This window comes from Schistocerca piceifrons, chromosome 5, assembly GCF_021461385.2.
Source record: "Schistocerca piceifrons isolate TAMUIC-IGC-003096 chromosome 5, iqSchPice1.1, whole genome shotgun sequence".
Taxonomy (NCBI): domain Eukaryota; kingdom Metazoa; phylum Arthropoda; class Insecta; order Orthoptera; family Acrididae; genus Schistocerca; species Schistocerca piceifrons.
Window position 1 is genome coordinate 424,306,539 of NC_060142.1, and position 14,522 is coordinate 424,321,060.

Genomic DNA, 14,522 nt, shown 5'->3' on the forward strand with positions numbered 1-14,522 from the left:
TAGTGTCTGTGTTTTGCAACCGCACCGTAAAACCGTGCAATTAGTAGACGAAAGGACGTGCCTCTCCAATGGGAACCGAAATCATTTGATCGCAAGGTCATAGGTCAACCGATTCCTCCACAGGAAAACACGTCTGATACATTCTATACGACACTGGTGACGGCATGTGCGTCACATGACAGGAATATGTTGTCGACCCACCTAACTTGTACACTTGGCGAATGGGTAAAAAGGTTCTTCTACCTTGCCCGATTTAGATTTTCTTTCGGATGTGATAATCACTCCCAAAAAAGTGATGAAAACATAAGACTTTGTCACATAAACTGCAACAAATGAATGCAACAGTTTCACAGTTGCACAATTTTCCCTGTGCTCTGTCAAAACATATGTTTTTCACGTTTTCAAATTTTGACTCCTGCCTATGTCCAAGCAAATCTGAACAAGTCCTGGAATCTTGATGAGCGAAGTTGATTATGTGTGAGTGCCTGAACTTTGATAATTGTCTGAAAATAAAAAAAATTAAACTTTTCACTCGAGGGAGACTTGAACCAAGGACCTCTCATTCTGCAGCTGCTCACGTTAACCATGGGACCACGGCGCTTCTCTACACACACTAGCATTGATGTTGCCTATCTTGCGCATGGACTATTCAGTTTTTATATTTTGCTTACTTTTTTCATAGTTCCACAAAAGTTCTTCCTGTTTTCTCGATTGATCTGTGTTCAGTTTTTCAAGGCCTATCCACTGTGCCAACTTATAACTAAATCTGAGGGGCGTGCGATGGGGAGGTTCCCTAAATAGAGCCATTTGAACCACTGAAACGTGTGAAAGTGGCTACAAAGGCAAAGTTACATTAGTGATCCAAAGGGATATAAAATAATAGCCAAATGACTAAGTCATAATATTCGCTTTGTTGACATGCCTTGAAAGATCATTTTGAGTTGTTAGATCTTGTGCGCATTGTCACTTTGTGGCAAGAAGGGCTGCTGAGCTGCAGTCATGGGCTGTGCGGCTGGTCCCGTCGGAGGTTCGAGTCCTCCCTCGGGCATGGGTGTGTGTGTTTGTCCTTAGGATAATTTCGGCTAAGTAGTATGTAAGCTTAGGGATTGATGACCTTAGCAGTTACGTCCCATAAGATTTCACACACATTTAAACATTTTTTGAAGGGCTGCAGATCCGGGTAGCTGCCCGCCACCTTGGTGTACACGACAGGAACGTCATTCGAAAATGGAGCTGGTATTGCGAGACTCGGGCCAACTCGAAGAAGACGACGAAGACGAACTGGCAGTACAGCAGCGTCCGCCAGAGGTTGGCTTGGCGGTAGAAAGTTGCCGGACCACAGCGCCTTGTTTTTTCGCCGGTCGATCCGCCGCCACGGGGGCGGTGGTCAGAGTAATCCCAGCGGGGCGGCGTATTTTCGGTTATCGGAGGGCGCCCTGGGAGGCGGTCCGCTTGACCAGCAGGATGGAAGCAAAATATTGACTCTGGTCGCAGGAAGTCTTCTCCAGGAAGCCGCAGCGCTGCCCTGCCCGCTCCTATATGGCGCGCGATATGAGCCCCGAGATCGCGTTCCGTTATTGATAGCAAGCCACCTAGCCACCACCTAGCCCTGCCCACAGCCGGGCGCCGCCAGAAGCAAAACACGGCGTCGCCTACCCAGCTCGACGCGCCATTCGCTACCTGGCTTGCGCTGTCCCTGTGGGCGATACTAATTGGCTGACCATATAACCTGAAGTAAATACAGTTGTTACGTAAAATTTGTCTAACTGGGTCTAAATCATTAATCAGAATTGATTGTGGACGGCTGTCCGAAATTAAAACCATGGGGTATTACTGATTCGGAGACTCAACAAACCACTGTAACAGCAAATTTTTCAAATGACTCGGTTACAGTTTTTTCTTATTGGCAGTAAACATTCATTTATGTGGATCAGGGCTTAAATTAGGACACGGAGAAGCGTGAGTCTTTGTCATACAATATCTTACGTGGGCCTAGACTGACATTATCCCAGACTAAGCCGACACAATTGATTTCCTTCAACAGAGTAGCACTCTGTCGATGAAGGGAACATTACCTCCTTATCTTTCGGTGGAACGGGCGCTGGGGAGAGGGTTTGAAAGGGAGTGGCGTCAGGTAAGAGACACGCCTGTCTCCTTCTTCTGATAGCAACCTCGACGAATTTCGCTCTTGTGCCGACCTCTTCATCTCGGAGTAGCACATACATCCAATGTCTTCATTTATTTTTCGGATACATTCAAATCTCTGTGTTACCCTACAGTTTTTACCCTCCATAAATCTCTCTAGTACTATGGAAGATGTTCCCTGACGTCTTAACACATGTCCTCTGATCAGAACAATTTGAATTATAGAATACAATGATGGAATTAAACTAAAAGAGTACTTAGATTAAAACATATTATACGTCATTTTTAATTCAATAGAGACAAAATAGTGTGGCAACAAAATGAAGAATAACACTTATATATATATATATATATATATATATATATATTTGTGTGTGTGTGTGTGTTGTTGTTGTTGTTGTTCGTCAACAGACACCAGTTTGTGTAGGTAAGGCTAAGATAGAACACATACCGAATAAACACCATCTTGTGTAAATTATTTGAACTCTAATATGTGGAACATATCTAGATTTATTGATTAACTCTTCAAAGAAGATGTGAAATATAGTGCATGGTTTGAAGAAGCTCAGGAACAAAGAATTTTATTTGATACAATTAATAAAATCATTATTGAAGAAAATTTGAAGTGTATGGCAGACCTACCCTTGAGAAGTACTTTGACCATAAGTAACAATTCAACTATAATTTCAGGGAAAATTTGCGATGCACCTCATAAGGCCATTTGAATAGTTGAAATGACAAACACCATTCCGTAAGACGAAATGTATTGTGCCCACCGCTCACACTTCAGCAATAATACTGTTACGTCTTCCTTTACACGCTGTGTGGTTCTTTAGTCGATACAGCAGCGAGGAACAGATATCGTCCATGAACAGAGAATTCATATATTAATTTATTCTTCATCTAATCTCAAATAGTAAAGGTAATACGTAACTTTGTCGGTGTATTTTCCGTGTCAGTTGTTAACAATAGATTTGAATATTGTAATACATACAGACAGGTAAGATTGGTAAATTTATCACTCTTCAATACAATGTCTGTTCAGACTATGTCGAGTCCTGGGCACTATGAAAGTGCGTTAATGTTATTCAACTGGCAAACACATAAAGAAGAGCTCAGTGCTTGAATGTTCGAACTAAGATACACCAGCACTCGAGCTCCGGAGAGGAGATGTTCGCATCTCATTAACAGAGGAGAAAAATATCATTTTCTGCTCTGATAACCCGAAAAGTTTTATCGTGTAGTTATATAATTTTAGTATTGAGGCTTAATCTGCACAATATTGATGCAGTCTTTTTACAGCGAGATTGACAAATGTGTAGACATGGTACTAACCCAAAATGGCCATAGAGTTCGCTGCCTACAGACGGAAAACGGGGTGCCCCATCTCTCCCAGACAATCGGGAGAGATGGACCAGTATTACTTGGGAGAAACGGAACACTTGTTTTAATGTGAGAAAGGTGGAGTACAATTAAATTTAGCTTCAAGACATGTGGAATAATTCCATTGAATATGGCTGCAGTCCCAGATTATACTTATTTTTCGGAAGATATGCCTGTAGTAACAAACGGAAGAGGAGAATCTTGTAAACAAGCCAACCAATCATTTCGAAGCTCATCTGAAGAATTACTGATCCGCAACACACCAAAAGAGCAGATTTATCGGCACAAGTCAAATTTATTCACTAACACAACTTCGGACACTACTAACCTTAAACTTACAAGATTATCACTGCATCACTTCAAAACTGACTACTCCTAAGCCAATACAGATAAAACTTTTGGAAGGAGTATCAGCTGTTTCCTATATCGATGAAACCATGAATTTCAAGAGGAAAGAATCAGCTGCATTCCAAGTGCTAAGCTCTGCTGAAAATATTAAACTGTAAATAAATAAATAAAGAGATAAGAAAAGAAAGGAAATAGAAGAAAGGCACAGAAAAGATCGCCAAAAGAGACTACTAATTAAGAGAAAAAACAGACCGAAGAAACCACGAGTAAAACAGAAAAATACGGCAAATAGCTCACGGTATGAAAAAATGGTTCAAATGGCTCTGAGCACTACGTGACTTAACTTCTGAGGTCATCGGTCCCCTAGAACTTAGAACTAGTTAAGCCTAATTAACCTAAGAACATCACATACATCTATGCCCGAGGCAGGATTCGACCGTAGCGGTCGCGCGGTCCCAGATTGTAGCGCCTAGAACCGCGCGGCCACCCAGGGCCGGCTTCACGGTATTCATCAGATGTTGAACACTGCAACAATGAAGACATTGTAAAATACTGAAAGTAATTGTGATGAATGTGATGAAGATGAATGTGTTGGGCATGGTGAAATCTATTATGTAACTAATAAAAAAGAGGACTGGATTTATTGTGTTTCCCGTTCACGATGGTCACATGAATATTGTTCAACGTTCGGCAATAAGTATAATTGCTCATGCAATAAGTATAATTGCTCATGCTTGAACAAAACCAACAACACATTAGAAAAGTCAATGTTCAGTCAAGATTTACAATAAAATGATAAAGTTGTTTTGGACTAAAATATTTAATTTGATAATCCTGAATTCATTACAGCATATTCCAGATAAAAAAACATAGTTTTAATCGACACTTTTATTCAAGTATAGCCAGATTTATACAATCCCTCTCTCCCCGTACACTGGTCCATCTCACCCATACACGTAGGACTGAGATGTCCACCTCACCCATACACCTGGCGTCTCCATGGTTCGTGGTCTGTAGTACCACACCTTACATTGTATATCTGAATCTTAATGAAGTTCTGTTTGGAATTTGGGAACCTAGTAACCGTCATCAATGTTTTTATAAACCAGTGACTGTGCTCTTCTATATATTCATTGTTAACATGTGAAGAAGCAATAAAAAGTAGATCAAGAACCCAATCCAGAGTCTCATTTTACTATCATCACCGTGTCTACATCCTTAGCCTAAGATATGAGACATTTCGAACAGTTTCCAAGCATAGGCCCCGTCTCCATTCCACTCCTGTACCCAGCCGCTCACGTACCAAGAAACAGATGACCAAAATGCCTGCGTCACCTGTGATTTGAGAGTAAACTTCTAAAGTAGGTAGGTCATGACCCACGTCAGCTTACAACAGTCCTCTAGCATGGGGAGTAAGGCAGAAAACCTCTCCCAATGCATGGCAGATTTCTATCCCTAGTCAATCGAAAGGCTAGCATTTAGACACGCATGAAAAGGTGTGCCTTCTACAAAAATAATTATCGTGGGACAAACAGAACTCCTGTTACTTGGATGTGAACAAACATTCTTTCATGGTGTGACTACAGAAAACAGCTCGTTCCAGGCTCGCCTAGTCTGAGAGCTACACCTGGCTTCAGATGTTATCTTTCCAAAAAGAATGTCTCCTAGTGTCTTGTACAATCCAGTTGTTGGGACACAGACTGCCCTCGAGGCGTCTGCTTTGCGAAATTGGTGCACAGCGAATTCTCTGTCTTCTACCAGCTTGGGAGGGCTGCTTTCAGTGCCAAACAAGATTATGACTTTCTGCAGCTTACTTACATAGCCAGATCCAGTAAGACAGAGCTTCCAAGGCTGGAGAAAATAAGAGAGCCCTCTCACCGTAGTAAAAGAAAAGTAGAAGAATAAGTGATTATCTGTACGATCATTGGCAGAAGTGAATACTGTCATAACGCAGTGTTAAATGATTACTGTGATGCACATATTACACTATACTTAGGTGATTGATGTAAAAATGTTTCCGACGCGAATATGGCCGCATGATGAGAATTAACAGACTTTGAACACAGAATGATAGTTGGAGCTAGATGCATGGGACATTCCATTTAGGAAGTCGTTAGGGCATTCAATATTCAGAGATCCCCTGCGTCAAGAGTGCCGAGAAAGCCAAATTTCAGGCGTTACCTCTCACCATGGGCAATGAAGTGCCCAACAGCCTTCTCTGAACGACGGAGAGCAGCGGAAGGCATTTTCATGGAGTTGTCACTGCTAACAGACAAGATTTTTCAGTAAATAACAACAGAAAAAATGTGGGATATAGGACGAACGTATCCGTTCGGACAGTGCAGAGAAATTTTGCGTCATTGGGCTATGGCAACAGACGACCGAAGCGCGTAGCTTTGATAACAGCATGACGTCACCTACAGAGCAATTCCTGGGCTCGTGACCATATAAGCTGAACCCTAGACGATAAGAAAACCGTGGCCAGGTCAGATGATTCCGAATTTCAGTTGGTAAGAGCTGGTGGTAGGCTTAGAGTATGGTGCAGATCCCACGAAGGCATGGACCCAAGTTGTCAACAAGGCGCTGTGCAAGCTGGTTGTGGCTCCATAACGGTGTGGGCTGCATTTACATGGATTGTACTGGATCCTCTGATGAAGCTGAACAGATTATTGATAGAAAATGGTTATGTTCGGGTACTCGGAAACCATCTTCAGCCATTCGTTGACTTCGTGTTCCTAAAGGGTGATGGAAATTTTATGGATGACGATGCGTCACCTCAGAAGATTCTGGATAATTCGAGTGAGTGATTTGGACGTCCAGATAGCCTGACATGATTCCCATCGAACATTTGTGGACCGTAATCGAGAGGTCAGTTCCTGCACAATATCCTCTATTGGAAGAACTTCGCGATTATGGGCGGCTATATAGGCAGCATGGGTCAATATTTCTGCCGAGGACTTCCAACGGCATGTTGAGCCCATGCTACTTCGAGCTGCTGCACTACACAGTGCAAAAGGAAGTCTGACACGATTTTCCATAACTTTTGTCACCTCACTGTTAAATACGTTGTGTGACAGTTTGGAAACTGCCATGTAACATCACTGCCATATAACATAACCTCCTCCTTATCTTCAAAATTAATACCGATGAAGTTGTGCTTTGATTACTGTGTAGCGAAAGTTCATCACATTTTTGATCGGCTATTGCTGCTATTTTTAATTTTTGTTTTTTCTGCTCAGCAGCTGACAAGTTTCATACCATGGGTTCAGCAGGTTGATTTGGGGTGAAGGTGACAAGGTGAAAATATTCAAGCACACTTATTGACAAGCCTTCTCACACTCACTCATATACTGGTACAAGCGGTATATTTTACATGGAAAGCACATAATAAAAAAGGGAAATACCGGACAGTTCTGTACCACACAAACATACTGATTAGTCTTATAATGTACACAAGAAAAGGGAATGTCTTGATAATCTCACACACACCTGTATGGGTTGTGTTCAAAATCCACGTCTAGTGACTACATCCACACTTCCTGTATTACAGCACCAAATTACTATACGATTGTCCGTCCTGATAGCTGAGTGGTCAGCTGGGTCAGGGATTTTCTCCGCTCAGAGATTGGGTGTTGGGCTGTCTTCATCATCATTTCATCCCCATCCGGCGCGCAGGTCGTCCAATGTAGCGTCGAATGTAGTAAGACCTGCACCAAGGCGGCCGGACCTGCCTCGCAAGGGGCCTCCCGGCCAATGACACCAAACGCTCATTTCCATTTTCCACTACACGATTAATGACACTAAACAACAAGCTTAATAAAAATACATTGGCATTTATGGAAGCATATATATATGATAACCGGAACACAATAAAAGTAAATTGTGCCACATTTGTGTTGGTGATGTAGAGTACATATTTGAAAATTCTTAAGGCGTATGGGAATACGAAAAGAATGTGTAAATGCAAACAAAAAATATCATCTATACTAATAGCAACACATAGATTCTCATATAGAAATACTTGTACCACTGTGTAAACAAATTATGGTACATATTGGTAAATAGGTATCTTTACTATGTCAAGTATTGACAGTACCAAGCCAATTAATAACATACTTACACCATATCTTCATAATAAAAATTATAAAATTATAAATACACACAAATTGCGACACCACTAATTGTGTGTATCATAATTACTGTGCAAATATCTTCCTTGGTCCATAAGGAAACAAGAAAAAATGAAAGAAACATACAGTTCACTGCTACTGAGCAAATACATTGTTTATTGCACAAATTGTTCTTACGAAAAGTTCTACACACGAGGCAACGTGTAAGTGAAAATGTTAATGTTCACAGATTTTGTAGTTCTTCTTACAGAAGTACAACATGACTCACAAATCCAAGTTAGTAGCGCCGGCCGGGGTGGCCGAGCGGTTCTAGGCGCTACAGTCTGTAACCGCACGACCGCTACGGTCGCAGGTTGGAATCCTGCCTCGGGCATGGATGTGTGTGATGTCCTTAGGTTAGTTAGGTTTAAGTAGTTCTAAGTTCTAGGGGACTGATGAACTCAGACTGACCCCGACTTTGTTCAACCATTCTGAGAGTGACTTCAGTCCGCTAAGGGCACTCTGGTCACGCATCAGGAGCAGATGATATGTGACCGTCAGCTGCGGTGGATGACAGCCCAACCTCATGGGAAATATCTAGTGCAGCGAGGAGTATACCTACGGTGCATGTGCTTATGCTGTCTGTCTTTGTGGTATATGTATGAGTGTCTGGCGGTCGATATCTATTTGCATGATGAAAAAGGGCAATCTTGTATGGTACAGGATACGAATTGTACATTTGCTACATCGACATGGTATGCGGTGATATATTGCCAGGTTGGAGGTCGGTTTCCTGGTCTAATATTCAAGCTTCCATTCTCAGTGGCAAAGCAGCGTAATTGAGCAAGTGTCTTCCTGTATTTAACGATCTGTAGGACATTTTTGCTGGCTTTAACTGTCAGTGTAATATGGCGATCTGCACAAAATAGTTTTGAGTCTAAAAGTCACACCTGCAGAAAGAAAGAAGAAGGCAGACAGTACTTCCACACTGGCAACATCGGTAATTTGGTGGGTAACTTCAGTAAGAGCCCATCAGAATGCTCCATTCATTCGCAAGACTTCCTTTGTGCTGGGAAATAGGAGCCCTACTTAGTGGCAAGAACGTTTATCGTTTCTGAGACGTATGCTGAATGCAGCATGTCGTGATTTCCAGGAAGGATAATATTTTATGGACGGGGTGCCTCATTAGGACCATCAGGAAGAATGAAATCGGTGTTATTCTGGGCTATTTTCGTAAACAGCTCCTGTTAGGATAATAATTTCCATGCAGACAAGCTGAGACATTATAAAAGCTCCTACAAAAGCGACGGTTAACTATTTCTTCAGCACTTTACTATTTCTGAGAGGTAGACTTGGCTTTTATTTACATAGACATGTGACGTCAGTATAGCATTGAGAACCGTTTAGCTGTGTGTGCAAGGGTGAGTCGCTCGGCAATTAGGTCTTCGCTGGACTGCAGGTAGAGAGGCATTGCACTAGCAGTGGTTACATGTGTGCATCCATAGGGTGACTTGGCTCTTATTTACATAAACATGTGACTTCAGTGTAACACTCAAAGAATTGTAAGTGTATATCCTAAAAAGCTGTAGCGACCTGAGTGCAATAGTTAGTGTCCCCTGCATTTGTCTGTCTGGCTGTGGCTTGTGGCAGCGGTGGTGCGAGCGCATTTTGGAGCCTCTGATACATTGAAGTTGATGATGGTTTGGATGCATTTTTTATGTGCAGTTGGTGTTTGTGCACTGTGTTATTTTCGGCTGTTTAAGCGTTGTGAGAGTGTTAGCAGAGCCTTTTACATACATTATTTTTTGACAATTTACGTGTTGTTTGCGTGTCTGTACATCAGTGTACTGCATTATTTCAGTGATTTACGAATATTTTGTAGGTCTGTAGGCTAAGTAGCGTGACCACAAAGCTTATCAGGGCGAGTGTTTTGTATTAGTGTAATAAATGAACCACATGAAATCGATCCCTAAATAAATTGTTGCAAAATAAATAAAGTAGACTCCTTCCTCTCTCCAGCAGCCCAGCACAGGCTGAGTCTTTTTCCCACAGTCCCCTCCCCCCTCGAGACCGCCATCTTGGATTACATCACAGAACGGACGACAGCACCTTCTGGTAGAAGTACTGTGTACTAGGTCAGTTGAACTCGAGACCTGATGGTGAACACACTGGATGGACTGCCTCGAATTGTTTAAATAAACACTGCATGCAAAATAAAGGCTTACACCCACCATATCCAGCAGTCCAGCACAGGCTGAGCTCTTTTCCTGCCAATTTCTAGGAAGAGGTGGCGGTCAGATGATTCAGATTAGTGGAGGTAGCCCAAGTGACCTACTTTCCTGCCTTTTCTTATGTTAGTAGAGGTAGCCCAATTGACCTTTTTTCCCTGCTAAAATTTGAGCTTCCCAGCATTTTCTAGGGGAGATGGGAGGAGAGGGAGAGGGGAGGGAGTTACGTTAGTGGAAGTAGCCCAATTGACCTATTTTATCTCCAAAATTTGAACTTCCCACCATGACATCATTGTGACGTTTGCAACATCTATCTCCGCCATCTTGATTAAATGTGGCAACAATGCAATGTGGGGAGGTGCTCTCTTTGCCCTACTACTCATGGATAGTACTTTAAAGACTGAACCCTGAATAATGGCTATGAACACCAGTAGAATAGTCAATGTACATGGTTGAAGTAACTAGCAGGCAGTGTATGTTCGAACTGTGCAATTAAACCTATATGTAAGCTAACTAGACTCACGTCCCCCTCGATTCGGTGTTTGCATCCCTGGCTGTTTCTTACCATTCTTATACAATGTTAATGTGGAAAATGGCAGTGGAAATGGTTGAGAATTCTGAGTCCAGTTTTCTCTCTTTATGCTGTCCTAAGTTGGAGACATCGCTATCCGCGACGCCTTTGCAACAAGTATCTGCTCTCTGAGACCCCAGCAGCAACTGTCCTCTCTTTGGTATCAATGCAGCAAGTGTCCTCTCACCTTACCCTGTGAAACTTCGCTGATTCTGCCAGCGTAATAATCTTGCAGGCCAATCGTAGCATACCTTGATTTTTCCATCCAATAATAATTTTATAAATAATTTTAACGAAGTCCGACTCTCATGGATTTTGTCGTGGTTAACTAATGATAGTTTGGTGCAGAGAGGGAGGCAGAAAATCTCTCCCACTGCATGACAGGTTTTTGACACCAGCCAATTGAAAGGCTTGCACATAGATACAAATGGGAAAGTATGTCCTCCACAGAAATAACGCGAGGCAATCAGAGTCCCTGTTAACTGGATTTAAGTGAACATTCTTTCGTGGTGTGGCCACAGTCAAATGTCCCGTCTCCCACAATCTCTTGTTCTGAGGACTACACCTTGCTTCAGATGTTATCTTGTCAAAATTTATCATTGTGCCTTCCATAATGCAGTTTTATGGCACACAGACTGCTCCTGATGTGGATGATGTGCAGGGATGAGGTATAGCGACTTATCTGTCCTCTACCTTCCTGGGGATTGCCGTTTTCAGCGCCAAACAAGTTTATGACTCTTTCGTCCTTTTGAGTTTACTTCCATGTCCAGAGCCAGCTAGAAAAAGCTCCCAAAGCTGCGAAAAATACATGTCGTCGTCCCCCCCCCCCCCCCCCCCCCCGCGCGCAATAAAAGTAAGAGAATAAGTATTTAGCTGTGCAGCCATTGGCAGTAGTGAATATTGCCTGCAGTTATCAAGCTGCGTTCACAATTGACTATACTGACTATAATCTTGTGTGGCATCTTACAAATAGTGATCACGGCAGATTTAGGAGGGGTGGAGAGGAGAGATTGTAACAAACTGTGACAGCCACATCCCCTCCTCCACCACAACACCAAACCGCAGATCCACATATGTAATTTACAATCGATAATTGGCGACATACACTTTAATAACAAGAATGTTGTGTAGCCAGTACCCTCGTGCAGGTCTTTCAGTTGGACACCACTTCAGCAACTTACGTGTCCCTAAGCCAATAGCCGCTGTTGCAGACAGCGCTTACCCATAAAGTACTAAGTTGGCCCGACATTGCAGTCACATACTTGTAGCTGCCACACTGTGTCCTGGAGACGGTAGTATCAGCAGATGACAGGTTTTGCATGCATGACAGTGGCGTTCACCTTCCTAAGAAACGCTCATTATCCGAAAAAAGTGCCTTTTAGATGGATTCCAGAGTAATCCATAGACCACTGATACCTCTGCCAGATTCAGCAAACTACCATAACCTATAACGTTTCGTTGTCCCTGGACAGGGCTTGGGATCGTGCAGTGTGTACTGTTTCTGAATTGTGGACCAACAACGAGTGTGATATCCCTTCCCCCAGTCTTCAGGCACCCCCTTGCAGAAACACAGAAAAGATTTCTTGGGACGAATTACTAGGAGAGGGTCCCTCATCTTTCTTAAGCATGTTTTTACAGCTTTGTCCTGCAAATCACCCTGATGAGTGTAGTTAGGGCGTAGTTTAGTTTGTTTTGTGATTGATGATAATCAAAATGAAAGAATGGGAAAATATGAAACCCATATTCTACACACAAATAACACCAAAACTCTACTTTCAGAGGCTAAGGGATACCTGCTAAGTATTTTGGTATAAAATACATACTGTCTACAGCGGCTCATTGCTGTGTTACTGCATTTCGTTTGGTTCCTTTGCTCCAATTAGCTTTCTATTTGTATCGCACTAAAAATACTGCATAGCAGTGCAAACATCGACGGTATGTTCTGTGCGACTTGTTTCTATTCGCTGATGGTACCTAATGATAACAGTAATAGCGATAATACTCTTCGACTTCAAGCTTACTCTCAGTTCAGAATTCGCTAATAAGCACATCACATATGGATTCATTAATGCCATGGAAGAGAGGCACAACAACGCTACGTAGAGCTGTTCTCGCAGCAGCGGCAACCACATCACAGTCAGTGTTTCCTCTGAGGGTTGATGCACAACTCTGAGTTGTGTGCTGTATGTTTTCGTTGAAGTGTATCACAGTCTTCTTCAATACTGTGAAGGAATTTCCACGGAAACAAGGGTGGCTGCGGTAGCAACCCGAATAAATCGTAAAGACATTATTACTACGTAATGAACCGCAAGAGACCGTTGGTCCCCTATACCAAAATACTCAGAATGTATCGGTGAACAACTTACGAAAAGTCGTCGGTGGAGTTCTTGTTCATCAATTATCTGTGTCTAATGCACTTACTCCATGGAACTGTTATTCTTGTCGTAAGGGGTGACAGAACATACACAATGAATTCACAGGTTAACATTTAAATCTGACAGACACCTCGTAGCACTCAGTGTCACTTCATGCAAGTCTCTCAGACCGCATTAAAAAACATGGAATTGGGAGTATTCCACAAAGCGTCGTACTTTCTGTTCCTCCACACAGCAAACTTTCGCAGCACTTTTCCAGTAATCTTATTTCTTGAAAATATGGCCACATTTCCCTTGTTCCGTTCGGTTTGGGTTGAGTCTCGACCATTCGCGACGGGGAAGAGCAAACCCTGCAACGTCCGCGGGTTTTGAATGAGGTGGACGTACTAGGATGGATCTTCATTCCATAACTCCTTCATCTTCTTGGCGACAACGTGTATGTCTTTTGCCTGAACATCGATCCAGGATACCTTGCATGACTTCAGCCATATAGCTAGACAGCCAGTAGTTTCTGGAAAGCAGTATTTAGATATGAATTCTTATGCAATTCCATATTCTGATGTTCCATACAACTGACAGGCCGATACACGCTATATCACTGCGAGGACGCAAATCGGCGGTCACACGATCTCCTGGTGCCAGTCCTACACCTTGTACAGTGTTCCAAAAGAACCATTGTCATCTGTTAAGTTATGACCAATATTTTTTCCGATGAGTTTTCAATTCAGTACGAAAGTAATGATGTGTTTCGCTGTGTTCAATCGAGTTATTGTTTTCATTTTATGCGCAATACTTCGAAGACCGACCCAATTGTCTCCTTCAGGTTTTGCGAGTTTTGCAGTTATGTGAACTCCCGCCTGGACAGGTTGGCACTATGTGCGATCGCGAGCGCCTCCTGTCGGAGCGGATCCTAACGAGGAAATGAGTGCGAGTACGGGAGTCTGGGGCGGACAGCAGGGGAGAACGGACATTGCGGCCGTACTCTGAGGCGACAAGAGAAGAGTTGTGCACGGCCGAGAAGGGAGCGTTGAGCAAGGCGGCGGTCAGCATCGCTTTCCGGGGGATAGAGAGTTGCGACAGTCCAGCGAGCAGACACCAGCTCCGGGAGCAGTGCTCCGGTTTGTGGACGTGACGTCGGTCGTATTTTGGCGCAGTATAGTTTGCTTGGTACGCATCTGCTGCTCCCTTTATGCTCACGTGTGTTGTTCTGTCCATATGTGCATTGAAAAGGTTACGCTCCGGCTGGAACAGTGGCTTGTGCTTTACGTTCATGCACCCTGACTCATTTGTTTTGCTGCAGGCAGCTGTAATTTCAGAGATTTTTTTTCGTCGCGCTTATCTTAGCCCGGTGGTGCCTAGTATC